Below are 12,986 nucleotides of genomic sequence, written 5' to 3'. Positions count from 1 at the left end.
GTAAGGAGAACCTGGAGCGCTGTTCTGGCCTGAAGTCCTGTGCGTTCTTACCGCCCCGCCCCACTTCTGCTACCATGTGGGTCTTAGAGTCTTGGGGGTGCTCAGGGTCTGACCTCCACGCCCCAACCCAGGCCCTGGGTACAATAACATGCAGTCTCTTATTTCCCAATTAAAAACGGGAACACCGATTATGACACAGCAAAGTGTGCAAACAAAAGGACCGAGCATTGGAAATGGAAATGTCCAGGGAAGTGAGGTGTGTGGTTGTTATAGACACCGGCACCAAGACTGAGAGCTGGTCTGAAAGCCCCCACTTTAAGGAGGACGCAGGGGCAGCACAGTCCCTGTCTGGCCCCAGCACAGCTCCTGTGGATCTCTGTGCCCAGGAGGCCTACTCACCTGTGCCAGTACCCTGGAGCGTGAGGCAGTGACTATGGAAGGTAACCAAATCTCGATAGTTATAGAGAAGGGGCACGTCCATCCACCTGCCTGCCTTGGTTCCGCCACCCAAATGGCCTTTTTCAAACCTCTCTGAAGCAGTCAGAACTTCTAAAACGCCAGCTCTGAACTGTCACCTCCTGGTTTAAGACTCAGAACTGGCTTCCCATTGCCTTCGGGTCCAAATCCAAACTCTGCCATGGAGTTTACCAGACTGGCCTCCCTGCCTAGCCTGACACCACCCCCAAACTGTGCACCCCAGGCTTCAGCCCCAGATCCAAAGTATAGTATACTTCCCAGTCCTCCAGCCCTGCAGGGGGAGCAAGACATGGGTCCTGACCACAGAACTCAAGCCAGATTCCCAGGTAAATTGGTCTCACCTCCCTCCCCCAAGAGATAGAAACTTCCAATAAAAATGAGAAAATCCTCTAACTTTGTTGAGTGTTTTTTCAACCCATTCCTGCAGTCATAACGAAAATCCTGAGAACAACACAGCAGGTAAAGCAATTCAACAAAAACTTTAAAAACTTGTCTAAGTTTTAAACCCTTTTCTATCCCTCCTAAGATGTTATCAGACTCAGAAAAATCACAAGTGGATATTGAACGGAGAATAAAAACTACAGAGCAGGGGAAAACATTTTGGAGATTTGTTTTTTCAGAACGTTAACTGTGCTTTGGCCAATGGGAGCGAATTGGAAAATGAATGTGTTTTCATGAACAATTGTTATAGATACAACATTTCTCAAGGCTGTCCCATCAACCAGACAATATGAACCTCCCTGGGCACCCTCTCCACTCAACCAGGTCCTTCCTCCAGGCTCTTTCCCAGAGCATTCCCCCCACCCCAGCCAATGTCTACTTGGGCTTCTTTCTCTGATCCCCAAAACTAGTGAGTCTTCCTGGCTACATTTTCCCCGCCTCCATATCCTCCCCGTGGAAACACTCATCTTTCTTTCTGATTGCTGCTTCAGTGTCTCCTGGTTGAGCTGGGTTGGCGTCTTCCTCAACAGCACGCTTGGCAGGTGTCACAGGATGACGGAAGGAAGGGGAGGAGGAGGAGCAGCTGTGTGCTCAGTTCTCCAGTAAGTTGGTTGCATGTCATCTCCTTGCACCTTCACAACAAGCCTATAAAAGGGGTGCCTTTATTCCTTTGGATAATGAAGAAATGGAGGCTCCGAGAGGTTAAGAAGCTTCCCAAGGACCCACAGGCAGCAGGCACAACCCTGGAAGTCAAGGCAGAGCATGCACAATATGTAGTGACGCTTATCAATGGATGGAGGGATGGGTAATGGATGCATACATACATGTGTGGATGGTAGGTGGATGGCTGCATGGATGATGGATGGATGGATGGATGGATGGATGGACGGATGGATGGATGACGACTGGACGCGTGGAGGGATGGATGAATGGATGCATGCATGCATAGATGTATGGTGGATGGATGGATGATGGATGAGTGAGTTAATAAGTGAAAAGCAAGTGATGAGGGTTGAAAGAAGAGAGCAACCTGTGTCAACAGGAATAGTCAGGGAGGGTCTATGGCAGTGGCAGAGCTTAAATTAAGTACATTTCCTTCTCATAGGAATTGAAGCTTTTGAAAAGCCATCTTTAGTTATTGAGTGATAAATATTTCATCAGGGACATTGGACTGCTAAACTCAAGAGCACTGGCCAGGAGGTGGCAGAAGAACAGTCCACATGTCAGAAATGCTGTGGTGTCCCCACAGCAGGCAGCAAGCTGGGTGGGGAGCACTGGCCCTTTAATTGCCAAGCCCACAGCTTTGGATTCCGATGGCAGTTGATGAGGGAGGGTCTTGGAAGAGGAGGGAAACAGGATGCCCAGGCCTCAGAGCTTCCAGGAGCTGGTCACCAGATTTCTACACTGGACAGTCCGCCTACGCTGGGCCACCATTCCAGGTTGCTGCTGACGCTGCCTGGAGACCCAGAGGCTCCCGCCAGCCCAGGTCAGTGGGGCTTTGTATTAAGTTCCTTTTCCCCTGGTAACTACGCCAGGGCAGCTGGTTGGGAGATATGCATCCCCAGTTCCCCTCCTAAGGCTCTGCTTTCCCTTCCTCCACACCCCCTCACGGTCCATGAGGACAGGTGTTTTGCCCACCATCCCTCAGTCCCAGTGGGCCTTCACGGAGCTGAGCCAGCTGGCCACCCCCTACTCTGGTATCCAGAAAGCCATTTCTAGTTCTAACTTTGCCACCATCCTTCTCTGTCTTCCCTGGCCTCAGTTTCCCAGGTACAGAAAGAATGCATCAGCTCTTGACATCGACTCTGGGGTTGCTCCTAATTCAAATTCTCTCCTCCCACGGCCTTTACCCAGTGTGTACCCCTCCGCCGTGGACCCATCCCTTTGCTCCTTTCTCCCTCCCACCCACTAGTAAGCACCCCCGGCCTCATTTGCCCTGCGTCAGCTCCCCTCCTGGTACCACCCTCTCTAAGGTGACCCCTCTAGATTGCCCTACTCCAGGGTGACCACCGGTCCAGTGTGCCTGGCACTGTTCCATTTTAGAACCGAAAGCCCCGTCTCAGGCAGTCCCTCAGCTCCAGGGAAGCCTGGACCTGCCTTGTCCCTTCCTCAAGGTCCCCAGGCTCAGCCCTAGGCCCCTCCCGTGCTGCTTCTGTCCCTTCCCTTCCTGGCCCTGCCTGCACCCTGGCCCTAAGGAGGGTCCATTCACTTGTCCACCTCCCTCACTATTGCAGACTCACGGGAGCAGGGTCAGCTTGTCCAGGCCACAATGACCGCTCGGAGAGGTACAGAGTAGGTGCTTAATAAAGACCCTCCCAATGAATGAATCCTGGAATGTTCACTTTCACTTCCTGTTGGATTTAAACGTATCCTAACTTGCCTCAAAGTCCCCACAACGAAATCTGTTTGCCCTCAGCTTCCACCAGACTCCAGGTCTGGAAGTCCTGGACGGCCCTTCCAGGCAGTGCTGGGTGTTCCGGGCACCAGTCAAGCCCGGTGTCCTAGAGCAGGAATCCCTGGAATGCAGCTCCCACCTCCCAAGTCAGGCCCCACCTGTTCCGATCTGGTCTGTAAATCCCTTCCCCAGCCGGCCTGGGCTTTTATCCCCCTGCTTAGAGAAGGGTCCCGACAAGTGCAAAAGAAACAGCTCCTATGACTGGCAGGTGGAAATCAGAGGCCCCAAAAGCCAACGGGTTTTATTAGAAGGCTTCAGATTTTTTTGGGGGGGTGAGGATGGGGGGTTGAGCAACAGTGGTTCAGGGGGGCATTTTGAAGGTATACAAATTTGGCTGCGAGTATGCCACCTGTGTTCCCCTGTCACATTAAACTATTTCCATTTGTCCTTGTTATTAAAAACCACTGCAGCTGTTCTTCCTGAGCACCTACTGTGCGCCTTTCACTTGCCAAGGGCTTTAAATACAGTCTCCTTAAATCCCCAACAGGGTTGAAAGCTATTCTGATTTTCCAGATGAGGAAAATGGAGGCTCAGACAGCCTCAGTGACTTGCCCAAGGCCACATGGCAAGTAAGGGCTGGGGCTTGACCTTGTTCTTTCAACCCGTCCCTGTGTATCCCTTGAGACACATGCCCTTGTCGGTTGGCAGACACCATTTCCACATGCAGTAATTGATCACAGCCGCCTGCCTTCCCGCTACAGCTGCTCCAGGGGGTTCCCACGACCCCCATGCAGCATGCTCCACCCCTCCCACGCCTGCCTGGGGGCCCTAGGCTGCACCTTTGGGTCCTTTCCAGGGTTTCACGACTCTTAATTGTTTCTATGGGATAAGATCCAGGAGTTCCTTGACTGGCTGAGGAGACAGGACACAGGTGAGCATGCCAGCCTGGGGAGCTCCCTCACCTGGCATTGGAGGGGAGCCCACAGGGCTGAGGAAGGGCGCAAGGAGGCAGGCCAGCAGACTAGCCCCTGCCTTTCTGGGTTCCCACGGCTTGCTGAGAATTCCCTAATGGAGGTGGAGCAACCGGCCTAAAATAGAAAAGCTGACACAGGGAAACTAGGGGCCAAAGTCCAAGGCCTGTGCACAGGAGCTGTCTCCACTGCTGCTGGGGCGCTCCCTCCCTCCCTGGCTCCCCTCCACCTACCTTTACCCTCCCTCCATCTTCTGGGGTCTTTAAATCCCCCCAGCTCAGGGCCTAGCATTTGCAGAGAAAGTGGATGAGGCTTCTTGTAGACTGGCCGGCAGCCTGGGCTTGCTGGCAGCTGTCGTCCCATGGGAGCCCGACCGTAGGGGACAGATTGGAGGCTGGGAGAGCTGGCCGTGCCACACCCAGCCCCTCTGCGGGAGCCTGGAGCCCACAGTCAGAGGGGGCAGGTGCTCCCCACTGTAGGCCTGCTTTGGGAAGTGGGGGCAGGCGGAAAAGTGGGCCTGTTTGGTTGTGTCTGGGGCAGAAGAGGTGGGATATGGATGGCTCCAGATTGTTCTAGTCCCCAGACGTTGGCTCCCCAAGAATCTGTCTTCTTTTAAAGCTCTCTCAGGGACCAAAGAACAAGGGATTGCAAGGCGAAGGTGGGGAGGTCACGTAAATAATAGAAACAGTGGTTCCTAAAACCGAATGATGGACGGACCTCGGCCCATTTAGAACACAACCCTGCAGCAGTTCCCTCCAGGAAGGAGTCTTTCCCTCAGAAACAGCTGCAGATGGCTGGAGGCTGCCCAAGGATATTCACGGCAGTGTTATGTGTGATGGTGAAATCACTGGAGACAGCCAAAAAAGCCCACCCTAGGGGAGAAGAGAATCAGTCACACGGCACATCAGACAACATTCTGCGGCCACCAAATGAATGAGCTACCGAGGCACATGGTGCCATGGAGGATCGTCCGTGGCATGTCTAGAGAGGAAAAGCAAATGATGGAAGGATGTGCACAGAACGATGCCATTTCTGTAAAGCAAAGCTCTATGTGGGAAGAAAGGAAGTGAAACTGCAGCAGCAAAGGCTCCAGAGGGGACAGAGCTGTCACAGGGCACCCAGGGGACAGGGAAATAGGAAGGATCAGAGGGGTGTCTATTTTGTGATCTCTTTGTCTGGTTTTGGTACGGTAATAACTGATAAGGAAGTGTTCCCCCTCCTCCATTTTTGGGGGAATTTGAGAAGGACTGCTGTTAATTCTTCTTTAAACATTTGATAGAATTCACCAGTGAAGTCATTTGTTACGGGGCTTCACTTTGTTGGAAGTTTTTGATTATTGATTCAATTTCTTTGCTTATTATAGGTTTAGTCAGCTGTTGTGTTTCTTCCCAAGTCAAGTTTTGATAGTTTGTGTGTTCCTAGGAATTTGTCCACTTCATCTAGCTTATCTAATTTGTTGGCATACGATTGTCCGTAGGTTCTCTTCCAGTCCTTTTTATTTCGGTAAGGTCAATAGTAACACCCCACGTTCATTCCTGATTCTAGTAATATGAGTCCTCTTTTGTCACTCTAGCTAACAGCTTGTCAGTTTTGTTGATTTCCACTCCCCAAAACCAACTTTCAGTTTAGTTGATTCTCTCTATTGTTTTTGTATTTTTTATTCCATCTATCTCCACTCTGGTTTTTATTATTTCTCTACTTTGGCTTGCTTTGAATTTAGTTTATTCCTTTTTTTAGTGACTTTAGGTGGAAGTTTATGTTATTGATTTGAGCTATTTCCTCTTTTTTAATACTCATTTACAACCATAAATTTCTCTGAGTGCCTTCGCAGCACCCCGTAAGTTTTGGATTTTCTTAAAATTCACCTTCTAACTTCAATAACGCTCTCGGGGAGAGCGTTAGCACTTTTAGCACTTCCTAATTGCCCTTATGATGTCTTCTTTGACTGCTTGGTTATTTAAGAGTACGTTGCCTAATTTCCACGTTTGTTTGTGAATTTTCAAATTTTCTTTCTGTTATTGATTTCTCACTTCATTCTTTTGTGGTCAGAGGGGATACTTTGTATGATTTTAATTTTTTAAAGTTATTGAGACTTGTTTTGTGGCCTAACATGTCGTCTGTTCTGGAGAATGTTCCATGTGCACTTGATAAAAATATAAGTTCTGCTGTTGTGGAGTAAAGTGAGCCACGCACGTCTGTTAGGTCTAGTTGCTTTCTCATATTGTACAAGTCATCTATCGCCTTGCTGATCTTCTATCTAGTTATTGAAAGTGAACTGCTGAAGTCTCCAACTGTTATTGTGTTTTTGTTTTTTAATTTTTACTGGGGGATATTGAGGAAGAGTGTGCTTTTCCAGGACCCATCAGCTCCATGTCAAGTTGCTGTTTTCAATCCAGTTGTGGAGGGCGCAGCTCACTGGCCCATGTGGGAATCAAACCTGCCACCCTGCTGTTATGAGCACAGCACCCTAACCAACTGCTCTAACCACAGGCTAACTGACCACCCATTAGTCTCTTTTTTTAAAAAAAATATTTATGTTATGTCTTCCATCATTGTAAACACATTTATTTTATAATCTTGGGGTTCCATCTGAGAGGCAGGGAATATGGAGAGGGGACACAGACAGGGCCATGTTCTCACAGGCCGTCAATGCAGCAAGTTTTCCTGGGAGTGGCAAAGCCAAGAAGGGCTGGCATCTTTGTCTTTTAAACCATCAGAGCCCCAGGAATGCCAAGAACACCAGCACTTCCCAGACCAGCCCTCTCTCCACCACATCACAGCGATTGTTCCTTCAAACAAAACCCAGTTTTCTTTACCTCATAATACCTGTTTAGCATGGAAAAAACAAATGATTAAGAAGAAAAATAAACTAAAATCACCCACAATCCTAGTTTCTGTAGTTAGCGGCCATGACCACAAAACCCAGCTCCCTCCCTGGCTTGATTTTCCTCCACAGCACTGAGCACTGTCAGGCCTGCCGCATATTTTATTTACGATCAATCGATCAATCGTCTGTATGTCCCCAGTAGCACGTCAGCCCCATGACAGCTGGCCTTTGTGCTGTTCCCCTGTCGTGTCTGCTGTGCCAGGAATCAGGAGCATAGAGCACCACACCCTCTGTCAGGACCTCTGGACCGAACGAAGGCACGAATGCACGCACTGCTTTATGAACGAGAACCTCCACCTCATTTATTCTTACAACAATGCAATGAGGCAGATATTTCTTACCCTCATTTTACAGATGAGTAGACTGAGACTCCGGCAGGCCACTGTCTGTCTTCTTCTCTCTGTTCACATCCAAGACCTTTTGCTCTGTGCTTTTAAGGACTTTTAGTCTTGTGTGAACAATCTTCTACTTTGGGGGCAGGAAAACAGGGCCGTGAGAAGGCTCATCTCCAAATTCCATCCCCTCTCTGGGTCTCCCCACATCTTTCTAAGAAAACTAGTTAACGAACTCAGACATGGGTGGCTGCTTCCTCAATTATGCCCCCAATCTCCCCTGACAAAATGCAGACTCCTGGGAAGTATTTTGCAGGTGAAACGTGACCCCGCATCTGGGTCCAAACCTTAATTCTGGCTCGTAATTTAACCTCACTGTGCCTCCCTTTTAATCTGTAAAGTAGGTGTCATAATCCTTACCTCATAGAATTGTTTAGAGATTCAGTGAAATTATGTACGTAAAGTTCTTGAAACAGTGCCTGGCACACAGTAAGTGGTCAATAAGTGATTGTATACTTAGACACCTCTGCTCCCCACCCTCTAGACCTCTCTGTAGCCCAGTCTTTGCTTGAAGACAGAAACTTCTTTTTTCCTTTAGTTGTTCTGAGAGCTAATCAGTCTCCTGGGGAGAAGGTTCACAATAACTAAACTTTTAAGAGACTGATGTACAAACTATAATGCAATAACATAATTGCTCTGTGCCTTCAGGGGCATGGTGGATGAAGACGGCAGGATGGAGGAGGAGGCAGCTGAGGTCCCAGGCCCTGTCCTGGGCCCGAGCATGGCTTTAAGGCCTCTTGCAGAGTGTCTTGTGGGGGTAAACAGGGTAGCTGCCTCAGCAGGTGGAGGTCTGGCTGCACTGTTTGCAGATGGAGGGTGGGACAGGTGTACAGAAGAGAAAATTAATTAATTCAGCAAATATTTCTTGAGCACCTATAAGGTGCCAGATCCATTGTAGGCCTTAGGGGTATAGAGCCCAGCTCCAATGGAGCTGCCACTCTGGACGGGAGAAGCCAGTAAACAAAGCCAGTAAGTAAAGGATCAGGGAGAGCAGCGTGCCATGACCCAGGGGCCACCAGCTTGGCCTTTTGCACACGCCTCTTTGTCTCCCACAGTCTGAGGATTCGGTCCTATTTTCGTTCCCCTTGACAGATGAGGAAACTCTGGTTGGGGAGATTAAGCAGCTCCACTCCCGGGGGCCCAACCTCAGTGATGTTGAAACTGCAAGAGCCTGGAAAGGGAGAGAATGGTGGCTGGTGGTGGTGGGGACAGTCAGGGTCACCTGAGTCCCTTTAAGGCATCTCTGCTTCCCCAGAGGTCTCAGGGAGGGACCCCTGCACTGGGCCTGAGGAGATCCCAGGGGCCGATATGCCCAAGTGCAAGTGTCTGTCCCACTGTTTGTTACAGACTCTGCTCCCCAGACTTCTCCAGCCGCAGGGAAGGTCATTCCACTGAGCCACCTGGGTTACACATGAGTGGGCAAGCAGGACTGGTGGGCATGGGGAAGGGAGAGGCGGGACCTGGGTTCCTCCTTCAGAGCCAGGCCCCTAGGGAGGGCCCAGGTTCCTGCCGTGCTCCCAGGGGGGACTCCTCCAGTCAGTGGGAGGCCCAAGGAGAGGGTCATCAGGGTCCTGGGCATTCGTTCGGCCGCCTTGATAGCCTGGCTGGTCAGGAGTGGCCTCTGCAAGGTCAAGACCAAGTGGAGAGGCTCTTTGTTGTGGCCTTGAGGGGAGTGAGGGGGGGTTATTTTAAGTAGTGAGGCGGCCGATCCTGATGGGCAGACCACCCAAGATGTTCAAGAGGATGAGACCCAGAAGGCAGGACAGGGTTCTTGGAGGAGAAACAGAAGTCTGTAACTCAGGGAACCAACCCGGGGCTTGGAGAGGGATGCAACCGAGAGGATCATTCTAAGCAATCAGCCTGTAGACTGTCACCTTCCCTGACCTTCTTCTAAAAAGACAAAGGTCTTCCCCAGCCAGAGCCCTGCTCTGGAGCCTTGCCAGGGGCTATAAGACTGTCTGGGACTCCCAGCATGGGACAGTGGGCAGGCTGGGAAAGGTTTGGGCATCTCCTGCAAACTGTCTCCCAGAACCCTGGGCTTTGGGGTCTCCTCTCCTACGTATTGGTTCTGTGACCCAGAGCAAGTCACTTTATCTCCCAGAGCTGTAGTTTCCTCACCTGTAAGCCTGGGGCAGACCACCTGTCCTGAGTGGGGTGGGGCTGGCCGAGCTAGGTGGAACCAGCGCTCACGTTTTTTAGTGCCCATCATAAAGATGTGTGTATTTCTGGCAGTGGAGCACTTGCTCAACTCAAACCCAATGACCCCAGGGGCTTGGGATAGGTCCAGCCCACACAAGGAAACTCCACCTTGCAATCGGCAGGCTCAGCATGCACAAAGAGGAAAACTTGTTTTTGTTTCTGACGTTTTTATGAGGGTCTAATATACACAACGTGCAGCCACCTTGTTACAGATGGATAAAAATGTACTTATGTATACACCCAAAGAATTGCCACAAGATCCTAAATGTGCCCAAGAGCTGAGCCTTTCGAATTACAGAAAAAGGGCCCAGGGTCCTGTTTTCACCTTTGTGGCCCACTACTGGAATCTCAGGCTAGGGACCTTTGATCTCATCCCTGCCCCTCACTGGGCAGACTGGGAAACTGAGTCTGGGGGCGAGGTCTCCGGGCAAAGACGGGAGCATCCCCGGTTCCTCGCCAGTCCGGGGACTTGAGTGCCCCGGCCCCCGAGCGTTGTGGGTACGTTAAGGAGGGTGGGGGGCGAGTGGGGCTGAAGGAGGTGGGTAGATAGGGGAGCGGCTGAGCGCGGCTCCTCCCCGGGCGGGGCCGCCCTTGCGCGCGCACCTACGCCCCGCCCCTTCCCTCCCGCGCGCGCCCCCGTAAGGCTAATTAAGCTCGTGGTTTGTTTACAAACACGGGCACCCGCAGGTGTGCGCCGCCCCGACAGTGCGCGACCGGGGTTCCAGGGCGGCCCCCAGTCTCGGGCTCCGGGGTCTCCGGGAGCGGGTGGCGGCAGGCGGGCGGGCGCTGGCAGCACTCTGGCCTTTTCCACGCCTCCTGGGGCACCAGGAAATTCGCCCGAGGCGCACATCCCCTGCGCGGGGGGGAGGGCCGCCCAGGGTCCCCGCCTTGCCGCCGGGGTAGGGCGGGTGAGCGGGCGCTCCGCCCCCGCGCGCCCCCCGGGCCGGGCCCGCTCGCGGCCAGGTCGGCGGGGCGGGAGGCGGGCGGGGGCGCGCGAGGCGGGGCGCGGCGCCGGCGAGGCCGGGACATGTAGTTCGCGCGCCGCGGTCTCCCCTGGGCGGCCCCGGCGCGGTCCCGGCCGCGGACTACGACTCCCGCCAGGCGCCGCGGCGCAGCGCATGAGCCCTGCTCGGCTCCGGCGCGTCTATTATGCTGCCGGGGCCGGCGAGCCAAAGAGGAGCCGGCCGCGCGGGCCGGGAGGGGACGGCCGCCGGAGCCGCCGAGGCCAAGTACGCCTTTCTCTTGCTTCCTTGCGCGTGCGGGGCGGCGGGCGGCGCGGGCGGCGGCTGGCCGGGCGGGCCGGGAAGCGCGGCCCCGTGCACCCCATGCAGGCCGCCGGCGCGTCCGGGGAGCTGGGCGCCCGGGCCGCCGCCGCCTTTGTGCGCGGCCACGATGCAACAAAGCGCGGCGGGCGCCCGGGCCCCCTCCCCTCAGCCCGCTCCCTCCCTGCCGCCCGCGTCCCGGGCTCGGGGGCGTCGCCTCGGCCGGGGCGCGCAGCCCGGAGTTGGCACGGCCCGCGCGCTCCGCGCCAACCGGCCTCCCGCGCGCACTGCCTCCCAGAAGGAATTTTTTCCCCCTTTCCTCTGCCCGCCATCTTTTGGAGAGGGAAAGCGGGGAGGACGCGGCGAGGAAGGTGCGCGGCACGTCCCGGGCCGCGCCGTGCGCTCCGGCGCCACTTTCCTCGCGCCCGCCCCGCCCGCCCCAGCTCTCAGCCGCCGCGGGGCTCGCGCTGGGGCCGTCGCCGTTTTCCGCGGCCAGGGCGGGGGGCGAGGCCAGGCGCGGGCCCCGGTCTCGCGCGGCAGCCCCGGAGCCGGCGGCGTGGCGTGGGGGCAGCTCCCTGCCAGAGTTAGGCGCCCGGCGCTGACTTTGAGCCCCTTTGCAGGGTCGTTGCAGCCAGGCCAGGAGGAGACGCAGTTCCCGTTTTGAAATCGGCCTGAGAAGCGCTTAATCCGGGCGAGGTCGAGTTGGAGCGGGAGGAGCGGGGGTGCTTCCTCTCCTTCCCACTCAGGGTGGGCCCCGGTGTGACAGCGTGTTACAAACCCGTCGGGGAAAAGTGCTCACCCCAAACCTCGAGTGTCCACATGTTCCTGGTGGGCTCCCCGTGAATAAAGCTGGGGTCTCAGGGAAGGCGGGTCCTTTCCACCGTTTGTTCACAGGGGCAGGGCTGGGTGGAGGCTGCGCGCGGCCTCCTTTCCCTCCGGGCCAGGGGTAGTTTCGGGAAGATAGAAGTGAGGGCACTGAAAGGGGTCCCCAGTGAGACCCACCCGGGCGTGTCCCGTGGTTTATCTTGTGAGTTCCCTCCCTTGGACCCAATCCCTGAGGGTCTGCGACTTTCGTTTTGGCGGAAAGCTTTCTTCCCAGAAGTGCGTAACTGGTGCCCCGCTCGCCCCCGTGTTAACTGGGTTATTGACTGAAGAGTCCAGGAAGGTGTGTATCAGTGGGCACTCCCTGGCTGCAGGCCCCCCTCTTCAGGCCGCTGCCCCCCAGTGAGGACGAGGAGGAAAGTTCTTTTTTTCCCCCGCTGTTTTGTAGGCATTCTCCCTTGCTCTTTAAAATGGGGCTTCTGTTCTGGGTCCATGGAGTGGCCCTGGGGAGAGCCTGAAACCTGCGCAAAGTTGCCTGGTGTGGCATTCTTCTGAGGGGAGTACTTTAGGCTCTTGGTGAGGTGTGTGTGTGTGTCTGTCTGTGTGTGTGTGTCAGGGAAAGGTCTGAACCCCTGCAAGGGCCAGTTCCCCGGAGTCTCCGCCCCTCTCAGGCAGCCCTGAGTGTGGGCCTCTCATTTGCAAATAAAGGTCTGTGTTTGCGATTTTCTGTCTTGAGGCCTTGATGTGTGGTAGCGGTTACAGATGAGGAAAGACTGGGTACAGGGTGCGAGACAGGAGGCATTTCTCTGACCTTTGTGGTAACCGGGGTGCCCAGTGCCTCAGCCCGGGTGACTGGAGACCCCCCTCTGTGCAGCTCCTCAGTGGCAGAGGTCCAGTCCCGGCCCTGCCACAGGGTGTCCAGGGACGAGGGATTGAAACACTTTCTGGGGGTGGACAGCACCCTCCGTGATGTTTGTTTTGTTTTTAGAAAGTGGAGTAGTTGCCTTTTTTCGACAAGAGCTCAACAAGAGCTCACGAAGTGAGCTGTGGGATTTGTAAACACTCTGCTCCCGCCATTGACTCATGGAGAGGCCAAGGGCAGAAAGTGAAAGTGGGGGGGGTGTAAAAATGAACTGCCCA

The 12,986-nt window shown here is 54.2% G+C and overlaps 1 protein-coding gene and 1 long non-coding RNA gene across 2 annotated transcripts in view; both read left to right on the top strand.

Annotated features, from left to right (window-relative positions):
• The first annotated feature begins 249 nt into the window (after positions 1–249).
• LOC109438443 (uncharacterized) lies at positions 250–7,080 on the top strand. Its single transcript, XR_002136386.2, has 3 exons — positions 250–1,520; positions 2,024–2,404; positions 2,681–7,080. It is a non-coding gene; the product is annotated as an uncharacterized LOC109438443 (long non-coding RNA).
• Positions 7,081–10,858: 3,778 nt separating this feature from the next.
• The window catches only part of BRD3 (bromodomain containing 3), a 31,262-nt gene continuing 29,134 nt past the window's right edge, over positions 10,859–12,986 (top strand). The window contains exon 1 of the mRNA XM_074331325.1: positions 10,859–10,991. The gene's annotated coding sequence lies outside the window, so the exon portion shown is untranslated. The remainder of the gene's footprint in view (positions 10,992–12,986) is intronic.

This window comes from Rhinolophus sinicus, linkage group LG04 (genome assembly GCF_036562045.2).
Source record: "Rhinolophus sinicus isolate RSC01 linkage group LG04, ASM3656204v1, whole genome shotgun sequence".
NCBI classification, from domain to species: Eukaryota; Metazoa; Chordata; class Mammalia; order Chiroptera; family Rhinolophidae; genus Rhinolophus; species Rhinolophus sinicus.
Note: the sequence above shows the minus strand (reverse complement) of the source record. Positions and strands in the feature narration are given on the sequence as shown.